This window comes from Ptychodera flava, chromosome 21 (genome assembly GCF_041260155.1).
Source record: "Ptychodera flava strain L36383 chromosome 21, AS_Pfla_20210202, whole genome shotgun sequence".
NCBI lineage: Eukaryota > Metazoa > Hemichordata > Enteropneusta > Ptychoderidae > Ptychodera > Ptychodera flava.
Window position 1 is genome coordinate 15,165,521 of NC_091948.1, and position 18,240 is coordinate 15,183,760.

The 18,240-nt window shown below is 35.2% G+C and overlaps 1 protein-coding gene across 6 annotated transcripts in view; it reads left to right on the forward strand.

The window, feature by feature from the left end:
• The window catches only part of LOC139121505 (conserved oligomeric Golgi complex subunit 1-like), a 136,327-nt gene that overhangs the window by 82,590 nt on the left and 35,497 nt on the right, over positions 1 to 18,240 (forward strand). For 3 of the 6 annotated variants that reach the window (XR_011549292.1, XR_011549293.1, XR_011549295.1), the window contains one exon: positions 16,956 to 17,187. The exons of 2 other annotated variants lie outside the window; for them this stretch is intronic. The gene's annotated coding sequence lies outside the window, so the exon portion shown is untranslated. Of the gene's footprint in view, positions 1 to 9,156; positions 9,334 to 16,955; positions 17,188 to 18,240 lie in introns of all 6 variants that reach the window. One more of the 6 variants, XR_011549294.1, reaches the window with a different exon arrangement.

Consider the following 18,240-nt stretch of genomic DNA (forward strand, 5'->3'; position numbering starts at 1 on the left):
TTTTGCACTCAAAGGGTTAATAGAATGAAGTAAACTTTCATCAAATTTCAATTTCAAGTTGGCGGGAACAGAATGGTCACCAAATTTTCGAAAAGGTTGCGTTGTAGGTGTTCATACACTGAAGAATATCCAAGTAGTATTCCAGGTTTTCTTACAGCACAGCAGGAGAGGCCGTGGCAAATGCTCTGAGTTCAATTTATCATCTTGTGCAGTACCACATTCACTCTGTTCTTCATCAAAGCATTCATATAAGCAGTACGTGGAAGTCATGTCAGAACAGGGAACTCTTCTTGATTGTGTAATCAAACAATCATCTTGGAAGTCTGTGAAACAAAGTAGCTGCAAGCTGGCTGATGGGCATCTGATGTCCATCAACATGATCAACCGTCCGACTGCACTGCTATATGACCTGTGTGAGATTGAACAGACGCTGTCTTTAATTTAAAGTGCCAGCCTTGAAGTACTGAGGGGGACAAATTGGAACGACGACAAAATCACTACTGAACAAAAAAGTTATGTCTATTCCAAGTAACGCAGAACACAGCTTAATCATCTTTGATGAGTAACAAAATTTTATGCTCTAAGTCCTACAAAACTTGACTTGTACTCCTTACACATGGTGGGCAGGGATGATCGAGACTGCAGGCTTTGAATGATTCCGAATCAATTTTACGCAGTATGCAAGGAAAAAAATAACCTATTCCAATATCTGAACACCCAAATGTGTCTGAGAGAATTCTGGAATATTCTTCTTGGTCTTTGTGATACTGATGTGTACATTGTCTCTGACAAACTTTTGGTAATTTTCATTACTTTTTTTCAAATGGCGGTACGGTATGTTTTTCTAGTTCTTCTCCCAAAAGTATGTTGAAATAACAAAATGCATCCCTTATGACATGGAGAATTATTGTTGACAAACAAATTCTGGTGGACACTAGGATACAGTTGTCAACAATGGAACATTGCACTCATGTTCCCAGTCCCTGACAACAAGTGGAACACTAAGCATTTCAATGTGATGCTATGAGAACAAAAATTAATGGAAAGTTACAAAGTTACATATTATGGAGCTTTTGAACTTTTTTTTCACAATGGCTGTTTTTGAACACCAGAATGTAAAAGCAAGATGTCAACTGTTGTTGCAATGGCAAGGTTGAGCTTAAGGTAGTACGCACCTTAAACTTTTCCCCCAAATTTTCTGAAGGAAACTCTTAATTATTCCCTTTCAAATAAAGAATAAAAACCGGGGGTCACCCTGCAAAATTTGGAACTAAAAAATTGGCTATATTTACCGGCTTTTGAAATTCAAAATGGCTGCTGTCCATAATGGCCATGTTTTTAATAACACTATCTGGATAAATGAAATCTTCAATTTTTACAAAAATAAGGCAGAGAAAAGTTTAATCACTTCACTAGCTTCAAAATGAGCTCCCAAAAGCGATATATCCCAGAAAAATATTCTAAAAATTTGGGAGTCTGAATATCTGTCCCTGAGGTGTACTCTACGTTAATTTCATCAAAAAGTTCTCTGTCCTTCACATATTACGAGTAGAAAGCAACCTATCAATCAAAACCTTATTATTATCATGCATCATGGGAGTTAAAGCTCAGGACATCGTCCTTTGAACTCAGAAAAATTATTAACAGCATTATTGAGCTATGTGGCCTCAATAAAATAATTAGTTATGAAAATGAAATAATACCTGTATGCCTTGCTTCCCATGTGGTCCAAAATTAATCTACCTGTATGTGCTTATTTATTTTACGTCATCCCATTTGTCAGCTTTTGACAGTAATCTTTTGTGCAGACACAGGTATATAATTTACATCCAGTTTGGGACGTTTTGTTTTTCTTCATATCTGTGACAATAACATCAGTGCTTCTTTCAACATTTGGTCGTAGACTAGATTCACAAAAAAAATAATTTGTAAAAATAATATTATGTGTGCAAACAACAATTTGTATGAGTTGGTTTTATGACTATAACAACATGCATCTATTGTTGACTTTTAGATTTCCAACAATAACAATTTCGCTTTTAACAATTTTGATAAACACCCAACATAAACTGTTTTGCTTGGCTCTTGCAAAAGTTGCAAAACAGGCGATGTTAAATTCCAGCGTTACTAGTAACAAGCTGCAGATGATGGGAAAATGATGATGATGATGATGATGATGATGATGATGATGATGATGATGCCCTCACAGCATATCTGGACAATGCAACCAACAGGATGACAAAAGACATCCAGGCTAGCAATAGATGACAACAGACATTCAGGCCAGCAATAGATACATCTATATCAGTCTTCATTGCAACAGATGCTTTCATACTCCCAGTCATTTTCTCCCAATCCAAGGTCACTGGAACAAAACCCAATCTCAAACAGGAAAAAAATCTCAATCTGTAATTTCCAGCACTCCGTCAGCTGTTTGTGATATGAACTGCACACAGTCTGGCTTTCAGGTTGCAGATCCACAAACACTGATAATACACAGCAGTATATCATGTATTTAAATAGAGTTGATATCAGGTGTACTAGTTTCTGTTAGCAGTCATTTTAATGGGTCATTTTTGGTGTATACCAGGTGGATTCCTTTTTTAAACACAAAAACGCAGACTATAAGCTTACAGTGTGTTCATTTTGAAAAGATCACAGCTCTAATGTCATTACAATATACATAAATTCCTGGTTGTTAAAACCTGCATGTCTGCAGGTTGCAAAACCAATCTTATTATACAACACTTGGTGAGAAAAACATTTCACAAATGGGAACTTGAGGGATATTTGATTTCCTGTTCATGAATTGAAATATGAAGGCAATTTTTAGATGACACATGCTATACACTGTCAAAGTATGACTTTTATAAATCTGTTATTTTTTCATTATTTTTTTCCAAAATATATTAACTGAAGCCATCAAGTTGCTATTTCAAGGTTGTTTTCCTTTAAAATGAGTTATAAATAAAATTAATGTGACAGACCATGTAATGCACCAGCCTGTAATCTGAGTCATTAAAGATGTTAATCTAGATCTTTACAATACTAGTACATCTGTAATGTAAACAAAACTTTTTAAGTTTTACGTAAACAAAACTTTACAAATCGTAATCTTTTGGTTCAATTTTTTCATTTTCACATTTCTGCGGCAGAAATGATTTTTAGGATTTTTTTTAGATTGCTGCAAAGATTAGCATATTTGCTAGTGCAGATGATGTGTGATGAAAAGCAATTATTCTAAAATCTTACGGAGAAGCTCCAATTTTACTTGATGATTGTGTTTTGCACCATTTGATACTTGTGCAAAGCAAGAACTTGAAAATTAAAAAAGTCCTAATTCCACACAACATACACCTGGTGCACGATGTATGTCAGAGTAGACTGTATCTTTATATCCATTTAAAGATGTCCGCATGTGAATTTAATGCCTGGGCAGAAAAACATGACAACACATATTGCAAGCAGTTGTTGCTTTTTGTAAAAGCATGCATTGCATTCCGGTACAAAATGGTGTTTTAGGTTTGGATGTAGTGGGTATAACCAAATGGTGACATATGTCTGATAATCCATACAGAACCATGACAGCTAGGTTTTAACTCCTGGGAGAAAAGAAAAGACAAAATTTACTGTTGTTGGTATCTGTAAAGAAGTCCTCATGTGCACATGCTGCAGCGGTGTGTGGTTCTCGGTTTCTATGACCTTGCTACTGTGTGTTTGTAAATGTAACCATTGTGACATGAAAAAATAAACTTTTGGATGAAATGGCAGACGGTTGGTCAAGGTCAGTCAATTAATTATTACAAGCTGGAAAGTTTGTAGAAAAAGTGGAATAAACTTAAAAGTTGTTGTTTTTCAGTGGCAGGATTTTTCAGGAAAAACATTTTCTTCAATGTACTCAGTTTTAAATGCAAACATAGGAGATCCTTACATTCATGAATACTTACGGCAGAAATACAGATCTTTTCTAAATTGTTTTATGAGTCTACTTTCCCTTTCCTCAACAGTCATCAAAGAGCACATGCCATTTCCTATTTTATTTTGCACCCTCCCCTGCTACATTAAATCCCCCCAACTGCAATTCCATTGCCCATCCAAGCCGACTCTCCAAGCATTCCAAATGCAACTGCCACACCCTACTCATTTCCAGGAAAAAAATGTTTGTTTAAACATCATCTAGGCCATCTGACTTTGATTATCCTGTTGAAACCTACATTTCTCAGTGAAAGTGCTGTCACACGTTTGTATTGACAGATTGACATGCATAGGACACAATAACTATCTGAGGCATCGACACACCATTTTAAATTAGATGGATTGCAAATCACACTTCTGTGCCATTATTGATATGCACAAATAAATGTTTTGCCCCAATTTTTAACAAAATGGACTTGCATGTGCACAATCATGAAAATCATATGACAATGACAAAAAATTGAACAAGGCTGCAAAATTAAACACAGATACCAAACAGATAAGTCTGTCCACATCTCTACCAGTGACAGCCAATATTGTTTTCACTGACAAAAAAATGTGGAAAATTTTATCATGGATACAATACCATATATACGAATAAGCCTACGATAGTGATCAGTGCTATATCAAGCCTGGTTACCACAGGCAATAGCTATTTTTAGTTGTACCAATTACCTTTTCATGTTCATGTTATTCAGTGCAAGTGATAATCCCTAGCCAAGTATGTGAACTATTTTTTTAAACTTCTATACATAGGTGATGTGGCATTTTCAAGAGAAAGTACTGCCCCAAAAATGTGAAGATTTGCAAATGATAGGTTTCTCCCGGCAACTTATAAATGAACTCTGAGATATGAAAAAAATAGCAAAGATATACATGTAACAAAAGAGGGGGAAAATCATTGGAGAAAGTGTGGAAGGAATGTAGGTGATGATCTATGACTGCAGAGGTAAAATGGAACTTAATCGCATGATCATCCAAACTAGAACTACAAGCATGAGTAGATTAACCCACAGGAAAGGTGTAATAGAGCAGCTATAAAAAGTCAGGTCTTTTGACCCATGACAAGTGTAGTAAATATTATTATACACATGCTTCTGTAACCTATAGTATTTCGTCATCCATTAAGTTTCGGTATCAGAGGACGAGTCCAATAACTTTCAGTGTTATTGTACGCTATTTGACCTCTGACCTCAAAATACCTTCGCATCAAGGTGGGAAAAGTGAGAGATGATTTTAAATTTTTAGCAAAAAATATACTTCTAAACATTCACTACTTCTCGAAGTTCGTAGTGGTCTATCACCAAAACCTGTGAATTTGAGTGAAATTATGCTGCTGACCTACAATTTCTACCACTTGCATTGCACTGCAGGCTGAAATTTTGTTCTGTACACTTAGCAGATGCGCTGAGCACATTGCCAGTTTGCTTGCGATCACCCAGTGCAGTGAGGGACGAGTATCCCAAAAACATGTTAATTTTTACTTTTTCCTAGTAAAATTGGACTTAAAAAGGTGTATAGTAATAACATTATTCACAAAATACTGGGTTTATGTCCTCGTACATTGTACGCTTTGGTATTGTGCATCTCGGACAATACCTCCGCTGCAAGATGTACTCTGACATAAATTCCGATATTTTGTGAATAACTTTATATTATTGCAAAGATATGTTGTTGTATGACACTATAAAAACACATGGTCAAGAACAGTTGCATATTGTTCAGTGATAGTATGTTACCAAACTGCAAGACTTTTTCAGCATTTCATGATTATTTTTCAAAACGTTATTAATTTTAAGTAATTCATACATCTCTAACCATGAAATCCAATCAAAATTACTGATTCAATCTCTCTAGCCTAATTTCTTCATAAATGCAACCACTTCTGTTTACAGAGTTTTGCCAAACTCTTCCTGTTATAAAGATCTAGATTATTTGAGGAAAGAACGAAGATAAATTTTACATGGTATTCTGACTATTCAGTGACTCTATTTTATCTTTTTAGTGTTTACAAATTGTTATAACTGTTATTTTAAGAATAAATACCTGTGGCATATTGCAGTATTAGTTAATGGATTGAATATACAGACTTTAAATCACCAAATAGTTTTCTCAAAATAGCCTGCTTGCCTGCCTGCCATTTGCTATTAATGTTATTTGCTATTAAGAGTAGATGTACCTGGATAGTGGTCATGCTTCGTGATGCAATTGAAATTATGGCAGGCTGAGCAAAAATTAGGTGTCAACCATTTGTGATGGTTCTGCCAAGGAAAGATAGAGGTACTTTTGATTTTGCAATTGGCATAAGTATTCTGATCTTTTGAGAATATCCCCATCCCTCTCACAAAAAAATATGTGTAGTTCAGAGACATTCACTTGAGAGACTTTCTTGCAGGCTAGGCTTGTCAACATTGCAAAGGAAATGTTTTCTGATGGTAAATTCATCTAAACCATCTAATAATGGTAAAATGCCATTGTCTTTGCAAGCATGCTGAATTCATCTATGCCATCTAACATGGGTTAAATTCATTGTCTTTGCTAGCATGATGAATGCATTTAAGCCATCTAGTAGTTAAATGCCATTGTTTTTGCCAGCATGGTGAAGTCATCTAAGCCATCTAATAATGGTTAAATGCCATTGTCTTTGAAAGCATGGCGAATTTATCAAAGCCATCTAAAATGGTTTAATGCCAATGTCTTTGCTAGCATGCTGAATTCTTCTAAGCAAGCTTATATGGTTATTCAAATGCCATTGTCTTTAATAACATCATTTAAGAGATTTTTGAGAATAGGAGGAATAGATCATCAGGAACTGTTAAACAGAGTTTTTTTTCCTTTGCCCCTCCTACAAAGTAGTAAAATTTATGTCATTCTTGGTGATACATAATTCTATAAGTGCTAAACGTTTCTTTTGATAATTACACTTTCAGCTCACCCTTTTTGTGTTTGTTCAAATTGTTTACCAAGAGTGTTGCATTTTTGCATATTTACTTTCATATGGCCATACCTTTGACAAGCTTGCAAATTGAACTCTACTGAATTTTTTTTCAATGCATTTTTAATTATATGACTTCAAGCACCTTTTCACTTTTCACTGTATCAGCAAAATTAAATCATTCGAAGGACATCTCAAAATGGTAAAAAATTCATTATAACAATCAGCTGTGAATTTTAACACATCATAATTCTGTTTACACTGGTGAATGAACCATTTGATGGCTGAAATGCACCATACATTATAATTCAATGTTTTTAAGTCCAGTTATCCTGTTTGTCCCACCTTAAAAAACCCTATGATGTACAAGCCGACAAAAATCTAGTTCCCAAGGCATTACCCGGAAAAGCTAAATCTAATTAATCTTCTCTGAGAAGTTTCTTGAACATTAGGTCACTTTAATTTCGGAAACAAAAAATTTCTAAAGACAGGTCATTGCATATATACATTCCCAGCAGTGAGACTGCACTTCTTTCCCTCCAAACATATCAGCTGATCACGTCTCTCAGGAAGTGTGAGTATTTTCTGCCTCACTCGTCATCACCTGAGCCCCCTTCAACTGAGAATTTTAAGTACACCAGCTGTGGCAAAACCTAAAACATCACTTTTGGCCACCGTTGGCCGGAGACCAAAATGGTGTCCAATGATGCCACAATGTGCATATCTGTATATGTGTGTATGTGTGTGTGTGTGTATCACGCTGTATGTGTGTATGTTCACCTGTTCATCCATTCATCATCCATCTTCAGACAGATTTTGTTTACTTTTTTCGTATAAAAGACGTTGGTCAGAATGTAATGCTGTTTAGTACATAGGATTATGGGAAGAACTAGACTTCATTAGATTTAGGTGGGTATAGTCTTCATAATTGATGGTAATTTGCACAATTATCGAGTGATATGGCAGTGGACTTTATCTCAAGCATTGCGTTGCACTGCAGAAACTGCAGAAACTCAAACTGTTCAACTTCTAGGGTAACTTTACTGTGATAATAGTTTGGTAGGCGTGGCTTACAGATTTTAGTTGCACATTCAGTGAATTATGTGCATTGTGTCATATATAGAATTCAATGCTGACAGATTGATAAGCACAACATTCTGATAATTAGCTCATTTACATATTTAATGAAATTCTATTCAAAAGTCAATGTAATTATATCGACTGGAATTCTGATATTCATTGATCATACTTAGGTTTGGTTGTGCTCAAAGTTTGATGACACAACATTCTGATAAATAGCTCATTTGCATATTTCTGTAAATAGGCCATGCAGCATAAGTAAATAGACAAGCTTTAAAGTTGCATTTGTCATACTGAAATAGATACAGTTAATATGCTGAATGTTTGGAGAGTATGACGTGCTTGCTATTAGCTCATTTTCGTATGTGACTTTCTATCATTTTTGTTATAGATGTGTATCAAAACTGAATGAACTGAGTTTGATCGGACATCTAAGGTACATCCATTACACTTAGATTTGAGAGTTTAATGAGTATATCATGTCATAATATGCTCATTTGCATATATAACAAATTTCCGGAATTAGGCCATTTGTCAAAAGTTGAATGCATTGAATTTGATCAGACTTCATAGTTACACATATTGGTCATACTTAGGTTTAGTCATGCTGGAAGTGCATGAGTGTGTTTTTTCTTTGCTGCATCGTATTCCTAATTTTGATCTTTAAATCCAATCCAGCTTACCTTTCAAAGGAGTTCAATACATCACATATTGTGGCTGCCAGCCTTTCCTCACTTTCTCATCTGCCATGTGCCTGTGAAAGACAGTCTGTATCTGGTGTTACATCCAGTGTATACACCATGCATCTTTCCTTAGCTTGCAGTCATATGTGGTTTTTTTTAGAACCAAGGATATTAAGCTGAAGGACGTTTGAAATCCCTTCTCAGTGACTTGTTTCTCGCTGAAGCCTAACTCTGACCCAAGGTAGCAATGTTTTCACTTTCTGGATGTCAAATTGATCGATAAAGTCTTGATAAAAGTTGATATTATTAAAGCTTAATGACATAATAGAACTTGTAGAGGACTCTACCCGTCTACATAATTTCACAACAACATTTTTGACAGTTCAGTAAAAGTGATACTGATGTACCCTACCAACCTGTTTAAATATACTAATAGAATTCCCTATTTTTATAACGGTTTGATAGGATTTTGTTTTGTTATAGGCCTTGGCATGAGACTCCTGGATCTATGATATTAAAAGAGAAATTTTATGGTGGATTGTCAACTCTTTAGCCCTCCAGCCACTGACAGTAGAAGCAAACTAAATATCTGTGCTTTAGCCTATGTATCTTCAACTTCCTTCAGAGGATTAAGATTGTGATGGACCAAAGTGTAAAAAGGTGGTGATAGGATTAACTTATTTTTTTTTTAAGATTACTTTTTATCATATACCCTCATTATTCCCTTGTAACGGTCCAACGACATAAAAAATACAATTACATGAAGGTTAACATTCCACAGGGTGTGAATTTACAAATTAAATTTGTCTTTAATCACATTCCCTGCCATGCCTTCACAGCACTATAACAAGATGTGACACACTTTTTCATAGAATTTAAAGATTTGATATATTGTCAACTGCAGCAATGTTTTTTGCAGATCTTGCCTGTTTTTACTGAAGAACAACACTTGTCTAAACTCTATGTTTGATTAATTCCACATCATTTGGATTTGATTATAATAGCAAAAGCTCTATAAACAAATAAGAAATAATAAAAATTCCTGTTGAACTTACAATATTTTAATTTCAGTGTACTTGTTCAACCTCTTAAGATATTCATGTTGTGTATGATATTCAAGTCTAGAATCTAGCATGTCTGTTTGTGGCTCTGCAAATGCCACAGACAAGTAATGACTGATCAGATTCTAGTGATTCCACCAGAGAAAGACTACATGCTGAAAATGTTTTCATCATTGTTGGAATTTTTCAGAAGTACTACAGAAGGAGGACAACTACACAATAGGTGTCATCTTTCCCAAATGGCAAAGATAGTGTGGCATTTTTTTTCAAAACAAGTAACAAAACTTATCTTCAAAGAACGCAAACTTTAATAATATTAGATGCTTTTTCCTTTTCCCCGAGATGCTGATATCATTAAACCATCATTCAAATTTCACCATTGCCAACACAAGGATTCCTCTATCATGTTTATGGTTTCATGTTCACAGGGCCATAATTTTCCAGGCTAACTGCCATAAATTCACCTCCCGCTCCTCCCCCAACAAACATGTTCCATAGAAACAGTGTAAAAAACTTGGTGACATACTTTCCATATCTTTAGTTTGATTTTATAAATGACTGCAATAAAGATTAAATTGTGGACAACTAAAATGAGCTTCTACATTATGTAAAAATTGGTCTCCTATGATGTACCTGACTTGAAAACTCCATTTTAATAGTTTCTTACATCATGTATTTTTTTTCGATTTCTTTATTTGTTATCATAAGTGGGAAAGCACATATAGAAAAATTACTCACTAAATTATCTTAACTGTTTTTTGTCTAGAATCTGTTTTCTGTTTCTATATATCCAAAAGAACAGTTTTTCAGACTCTGAAAATAATGTAGATTCTAGGCTAAAATCTGGTGTACTCACAAGTTTCTTCATAGTTCAGTGTAGTGGGAAATTTATCCTACCTTCATCTTTGAAAGGATCAGAGTTGCCCCCCGACTCTAGATCTAGACACCGCATTATCAAGAAGTTTGATAGTATCCATCCAAGCTGGGGAAGAGACAACATGATGGTTTAATGTCGCAGGCTAATGGTGATTTGTCAAAAATGCTATATGCTGTGAAAATCACCTTACGTGTATCGCTAATTCACTGTCACCATAAGCTATGGTGTCTGGGCATCCTGGCATCGAATAACAGACAGTCATCAAATTTCTATCTCACCGAAACCATCAAGGGGGATTTGGCATTCATTCTCCTTTTTTCATTCTCCATTTTCAAAATTATTCATGGCTGTGAAAAGTACAGCCAAACGTTATCACATTGAAAAGTACAACGAAAGGTTGTGCGGTAATTTAGCAGTTGATTGATCTGATAGCAAAGATGGAAGTGTCCTCATATTTTATCATCACCATGACTATTAGCTTGTATTTTATTTAAAAAAACGATAAAAGTGTATGAAAAAAAAATCACCAGGAAACATGAAAATTAATAAGATTTAGAAGAAACTTTAGTCAAATAGGTCTGGCCAAATGTATTATTTTACCATGTAAAGAACATTTCTGTTAATAATCTTTTCAGACATTATGAATATTCCTGTGAATAAATGAGTAAAAATAAATAAATGATTAAGTATTTTAACTCAAGAGTGATATATATAAAAGCAAGTTTGTGGAAGGTATTTTACAACTGTTTTCAGAAATTGAAAGCTCTAGTACTATAGCTACTACTGCCTGAAACACATGTTCTGTGTGGCAGTGATGTTTCAATTCTGCACTTCAGTACCAATTCAGCAAATTGTCGTCAAAGTTTTGTAATTTGTTCACAGTCAAAAATGTTTTTTGAAAAAAATTTAAATTTGCAATAATGCATGAAGAGGTGATATTGTTTTCTTACTGAATAATATAATACCTATAGCTCTGAATTCTGAAAATGTATGTGCTTTAAATGTGCCCATTGGGTGAACTTTTGATGCTTGAATTTGAAATCGGTGAGGTCATGGAGGTCACAACTGACCAGTGAGGATGAAGCTTACAGCTTGTCGCTAGGGAAGTGCGAAAGTTGCATTTCCTGTAATTATGAATCCCTATGTGAAAAGATTTGAATGCATAGTGGACTGCTCTGAGGAGAATGTGGTTGTAGTTTTTAACCTGCATATGACTCAAAACACTTTCAATGCAGTGGGCTTAGTTGAATTCAATTCAAAAAAAGTCTTCACATCCTTTGAAAAGATGAAAAGAAACTCTCAAAATGAGCCTGCCAAACGTCACCATTCTGATTTGAAAATCCTGGCTGCGTGTTTTAAAAGAGCCTTGGGTGACTTATTTTAACACTGATGATGAGCAACCTTCTCAGCAAAGCAGATAAATCTAAGAAAGGGGAGAGATTGCGAGTGAAATGTTAATATCTTTCAACGAAATCTTAATTGACAGTTTGCTTGCCTTTAGTGTGATCCATGTTCATAATCAGTGTTTGTGAGTCAGTGCAAAAGTGTGTATCTGTCATTTTTATCACTAAAAGAAGATCTTAATTGATGTTTTTTGTTCCCATTGGAAGGGTTTTAATCCTAGACTATCGACTGTAAATCGTAGAAATGTTATTTTGACCCACTTCTGCTGCAAAGTCAACCTTTAAATAGTGCAGTGACCACAAAATGTACAACTTCTTGCAGGTTATACCATAATTCAATAAGCAAGAAAATTTTTCCTTAAATTTTTGATAAAATTATTCAGACAGCTAGAAAGAAATTCTTTCCTCTGTTAAAGGTGTCCCCCATGGAAAGTACAAAAAATTTCTCCAGGCATACGATGGCTTTTTAGCTCCGCTGTCAGCGAAGCAGAGCATATCTAATAGGTGGATATGTAGTGTCATCTGGCGTCCATCAACTTTTTACATTCAAAGCTACTGCTTTGAAATGGCTGGTCCGATTCCTTTAATATATGGAGTACAGGTCCCTAGTGATGACCTTAATCAGATTTGTTTAAATTATGCAGAAATATGAAAATTTATATTTTTGATCCTAATTTTGCTATTTTTTGGCAAAATCTTCTTCTCCTTAACGGCTGGTCCAACAGCTTTAATATTTGGTGTACAGATGTCTTCAAATTGTGATGAAATATGCAAATTCGTATTTTAAAGGCACTTTTATTATTTTTGATCAAAAAGTCTTAAAAGTCTTCTTCAAAACTTCTTCAAATCAGACAGCTTTGATAATTGGGATATAGGTCCCTAAAGATGCCCTATTTCAGATTTGTTCAAATTTTTAAGGCAATTTTTGTCATTTTTGGTCAAACATGTCTGATAGCTATGATATTTTGTATACAGATTCATAGGGATGATCAAAATGTAATATATTTAAATTATGAAGAAATCTGCAATTTTGTATTTTTGGGACATTTTTTGCCATTTTTGGTCAAAAAATATGTTTCTTGAAACTACTCGTCTGATATCTGTGATAATTGGTAGACTTGTTTCTAGGGATGATCTTAATATGATATGTTAAAATAATAATGAAATCTTCAATTGTGTATTTTTGCAGCTATTTTTTGCCATTTTTTGTCAGGCAACCATGAAGTGAACTATCAAAGACTTCCACCATCATCAACACATGTGCCACAAATAGTTATTCTCTACATAATATTGTGGAGCTCTATCAGCTGTTTGGTCACTTGTTTAGTTCATACTTTTGGCAGGATACATAAGATACCAATTAACTTTTATACTCAGTTTTTGCAAAGTAAAGGTCAGATATTTCCTCATGCTATCCATCATCTATTTGGTAATAGGAAAATGTATCTGTACAGTTCTATTTGACCACCCAAGGGGCTTTTTCAATCTTTTAACATGGAACTTATCACAGTATTAGAATAATGAGGCTTCCATCAACAGGGAGGGAGAGAAAAAGTTTTCTTTTGGACATTCTTATATAGACTGTATTGTTACTTTTCTAGTGGTTTTAAAAAATTAATCACCCAAGTGTTACCGTGTCTTGATTGACAAAGGCCACAAAAATCCACTTTGAAAATGTTTTGTGTGTATGTAAATTCCAATTTCATAGCTGTCCAGGTTGTCAACAGTCCCAAATCACTTGAACTTGTGTAAGAAAACCTTTGATGACTCTTTTTTACATGCCAAAGTTGTGTTGATTCCAAATTAAAGATTGATGTCTTTTCAGGGTGATACTCAGGTCTACAAAGCCATGAAATGCAAGATAATTTTACGGCTTTAATGCACTGCTTTGAAAGGAATTTGTCTGTAGTTGTCACTCTCCTTGCCATCCACTGTCTAGTAAAATTGAAAGACTTGTGCCGAGGGAGAGAGAATTCTTGTTTAATTTTACATCAGCACATCATCGGATTCCGAGCTTAACAATAGCTTCTAGTCAATGCCTGAACAAGATAGATGTATGTTTTGTTCTGAAAACTGCCCGTGTCTTCGTACGTTTTGAGGCCTGCTTTAGATGTCATGCCAAGTCACGAGAAACATTGGATCCGTTGAACAGGAAGTTTGCATCTTGTAAATTCATGAAAATTGATGCAAAATATTATTGAAAATCACATTATCTGCATACAAACTGAATAAAACCTGATCCTAACAACAGAATTCAATATATGGTCTGTATGTGTCATCACCACTGTCTCCATATATACATACGAGCTTCATTTTTTGTTTAACATGCCAAATGTTCTTTTAATAGCATCTGAGAACTTGTAAGTTTTATAGCTTTAGGTCAATTATTCTCAAAACTATTGTGGGCATCTGCCAGGCTTGGTGTTTTGAACCCTGGGATGATACGACAAAGATTAACATCCACCTAGTTGTATATTATGTGCTTGTGTCAATAACAGAGAAAAAATTCTTTGAATTCCTGTGTCCAAAAGCAGATCTTGTCTCTATAGAATCCTGTGACAAAGTGACAACCCTTGCCCCATCAACGGTACAGCCAGCCATTAAAAGCGACACGCCGTTGCCATGGCAACTGCATGAGATCGTGCAAAACACAGACAGACAGCGCCAGCGATCTGAATGGGTTGTGCTGAGGTTTACATGGCAGCATTGAATGTGTAAATAGAATGGAAAGACGATATAGAGATGTGATTTGAATTAGCAATTAAATTACAGAGAAATTTAAGGTTGCTGCGTACTGCAACTTTGATGAAAATTCAAAAGTGTTTTAACAACAAAAAATTAGGACTACTACAGAAGTTTTCACCAAAAAAGACTGCCAGAAAATTTCGCCAGACGTTATTTAGAACTGATTAATGGAAACGTCTGACAAAATCGACTGATTTGTGAAAACTTCAGCTGTTGTTTTAAGCTGTTCATCCCTATTTCTTGTAAAAAGATCCATCGTTTGCAATTGAAAATAATGAAATTCTACCAGTACGGTGGTTCAAGGCTGTTTTCATGAAAATTAATGCCCCACATCATGTGCATGCTGTCTATAAATTATAAAAAAAATTTTAAAAGACCAAAAAAATGAAAAACAAAAAACTATTCAGTGATTCTTTCTATACATTAGAAAGAATAAGGGAAGAGTGTATGACAGACAATCTAGTGTTTCGGTTTTTAGAGAATTTTTATGTTTTTTGTCAGGATGAATGATTCCTCCACAGTAAAACACACTCAGCTTTATTATATGTTATATAATCAGCCAGGACTGTTTACAATTAAGGTACAGGTGCTGTTACACCAACCTCCGAGAGGTCATTCAGTGACCTTGTATGACCTTCTGCCAACTGTTGTGCACTTTGCTTTATTTCAGTTCGCGGATGGTAGACAAATAATTGACACCTCCATGAGTCTGAATGTGAAAACTTCCTGTGCTGGAACGATCACTTGCTAAACAGTTGCAAAAATAGAGTTGAATCAAGCGTCTTTGGGGACATGTATCAGACGGGTTTATGCTCAGAGTGATATCAGTGTATTGTGGGAGATATTATTATTTTCAGTGTGTGGATAAATGTATCGATAGAAGAATACTTGCACCAGAAAATTGTCTTCTGTTCAGACCATGTAATTGTGGTTCCTAATTGGCTGTTAGCCAGCAGGTACATGTCTTGTTGGGAGCATTCTGCATGACATGTAGGTTAAGCGACCTTTTGGAGAGTGAAAGGGTTTTTTCATGCATATATGTATGCCACAGATTCGGTTGCCTGGTTTTAGGTGTGGCCGGTACGATGGTATATTCTTGTGTGTTCAACTGAATTTATTTTTTGAAACACAATTTGTCGCGATCAATATTAGCAGTTAAGACTCTGATGACCCACATCTCACCAATATTGCAACTTTCAACTGCAGTGTCAAAATGAACAAACCTGCATAAAGTTGTTAAGTTAGGGATGCTATAAAAACAAAGTTCTCAGGCTTAAAAGGTCTAATAACCAGTTTGCAGGTACCTGGTATGTTGTACAGATGATAGCCCAGTGTGCCGCAACTATACTTGTCAGCTGTCCAAAAGATTACCTTATTTGGAATCTAGCATTGTCCGTATTATTAAGGTAATATTGGCGATTAAAAATAGAAAATGTATTCAAGTGACGAAAATTTTAATCTTGCAACTAAATTAAAGGCTGCTTGAATTAGCACATCAATGTCAAAACAGACAGCAGGGAATATTGAGATGTCATTGACAGAGGGGTTAAAGGTCACTGTGTTCCTGTGGTAAATTCTTGACCCATGACCTCTAAGGAAAATTTGATACATTTGTCACTGATGAGAATGAGTCAATATTTACATTTTTTTTTCTTTTCTGTCCTTCTTATGCTATGATTATAACATAAATTAATTGTTGCTTTTGAAAGATATGTTTATTTCCTGTCCTGGAAAGGTCTAGTTTTGAAGCTAAGTTTGAAATATATGGGCAAACTAGCAATTTTTAATGCAGTTACAAGCTTTATTGCTGCAGCATCATAGATTTGGCATGGGGCATGCCCAAACATTAATCTCTATCACTCTTTGAAAATGAAAAATTCACAACAAAAACACCAAGTTGACAGAATAGCAATAATCGCTGTCAGTATAAGAGGACGGAATTAGAAAACCAGTTCGTCCAACAGATGGTGGTACTCCCATTAAGACTGATGTACCCTCATACAAAGTATTCTCGTTCTAGACATCAAATGACCGCACCAACTGTGCAGTGCTTTGACAGCACCGCAGTAATCACTTTCACGCAACCCCCTAACGACCACAGAGCAACCTGTTGCACTGCTTTTAAATATGAGTAATGAAACAGATCTGAAAACGATAATTCACTGTTCAAAATCCCTTTCTACTCTTTATTTTCAGGTTGAGGACAAGAAAAAACATGTTTAGATATTTCTATACCAGATCAGCCGTCAGCTTTACAACGACATACAAAAGGGTGCTCTGTTCGATGTGATTATCAGGACTGAAACTGTAGGCCAAGCTGTCATCCCCATCTCAGAATGGTAGAGTTTAGCAAAACAATGGACAACACTGGGTCAAACCAAACGTTTAGAGATGAAAGGGTGGGATAATAAACAAAGAAATTCACCAGGTATGCAAACTAGTGTACATTATGTTCATTTCTTCTTTATATTCCAATGTCACTTATGTCCACTTGTACAGCTGTAGTACCGGTAATACCCTAGACAGTTCTACATTAAACACTTCTGTTGCACAAAGTATCAAAAAAAAGATATAAATGGACCATTTGTTAATTCAATGGCCATCAACCATTTTTGTCGGCAGATGTAAATATAAGCAAACAAGTGCGCTGCATTATATTACTATAATATATTGCTGGATGTTGCACTGGCCGTCTCTGTGATAAATCTACTGGTTATGCTGACAATAGCAACACGTTGCCAATGGTGACATAGTCCATTATGTGTACCTGCATTTTTGCAGAGAGCCATTGTTCAATGCACACACTGTGTACACACTCATATACCACCCAGCAGATATTATATGGAATATGGTATGCAGTCGTTGTGTCCTTGATTAACCCTGGTTGAAACTACACAACCCTGGAATATTTTCTCGGTCCCAGTGATGTGACCACGTATTTTTGTCAGCAGCCTCAGGATTTCCACTTTTGCTTGAGTCCTCCTTCATCCCTCAGCTGTACGGTAGGACCCAGTTGTTTTCGTTGGTATAGTGGCCCTACAAAAAGTACAGCATAGGTGCATGACAGGGTACTACTGTACTATAACTCCAGTGGCGAATTTGTTAATGAAAATAAACCCTGTTTAATGCTTTCTTAGAACTAAACAGTACAAAGACATGCACTATTGAAAAAATTTATAGATTTTAAAAATTTATACAGTAATTCTTAATGACCATTTTATAACTAAAAAAAACATAGAAATTATCAATAGAAGTAATAAGTCCTGATCAAAATGGAATTGAGAAATGAATTATTGATAATTGTATTTATAACAGCAAAATATAATATCCAAAACTTTTTTAAAAACCTGGTAGAATGTGATGCATGAGATTATTGTGAAACACAATAAGAATGGAGAGTGCTAAAAACATCATACATCTTTTGAAACAGAGGACACGACAAACAAAATGAATTGACTCGCTTGAAGAAGAATCACCAGAC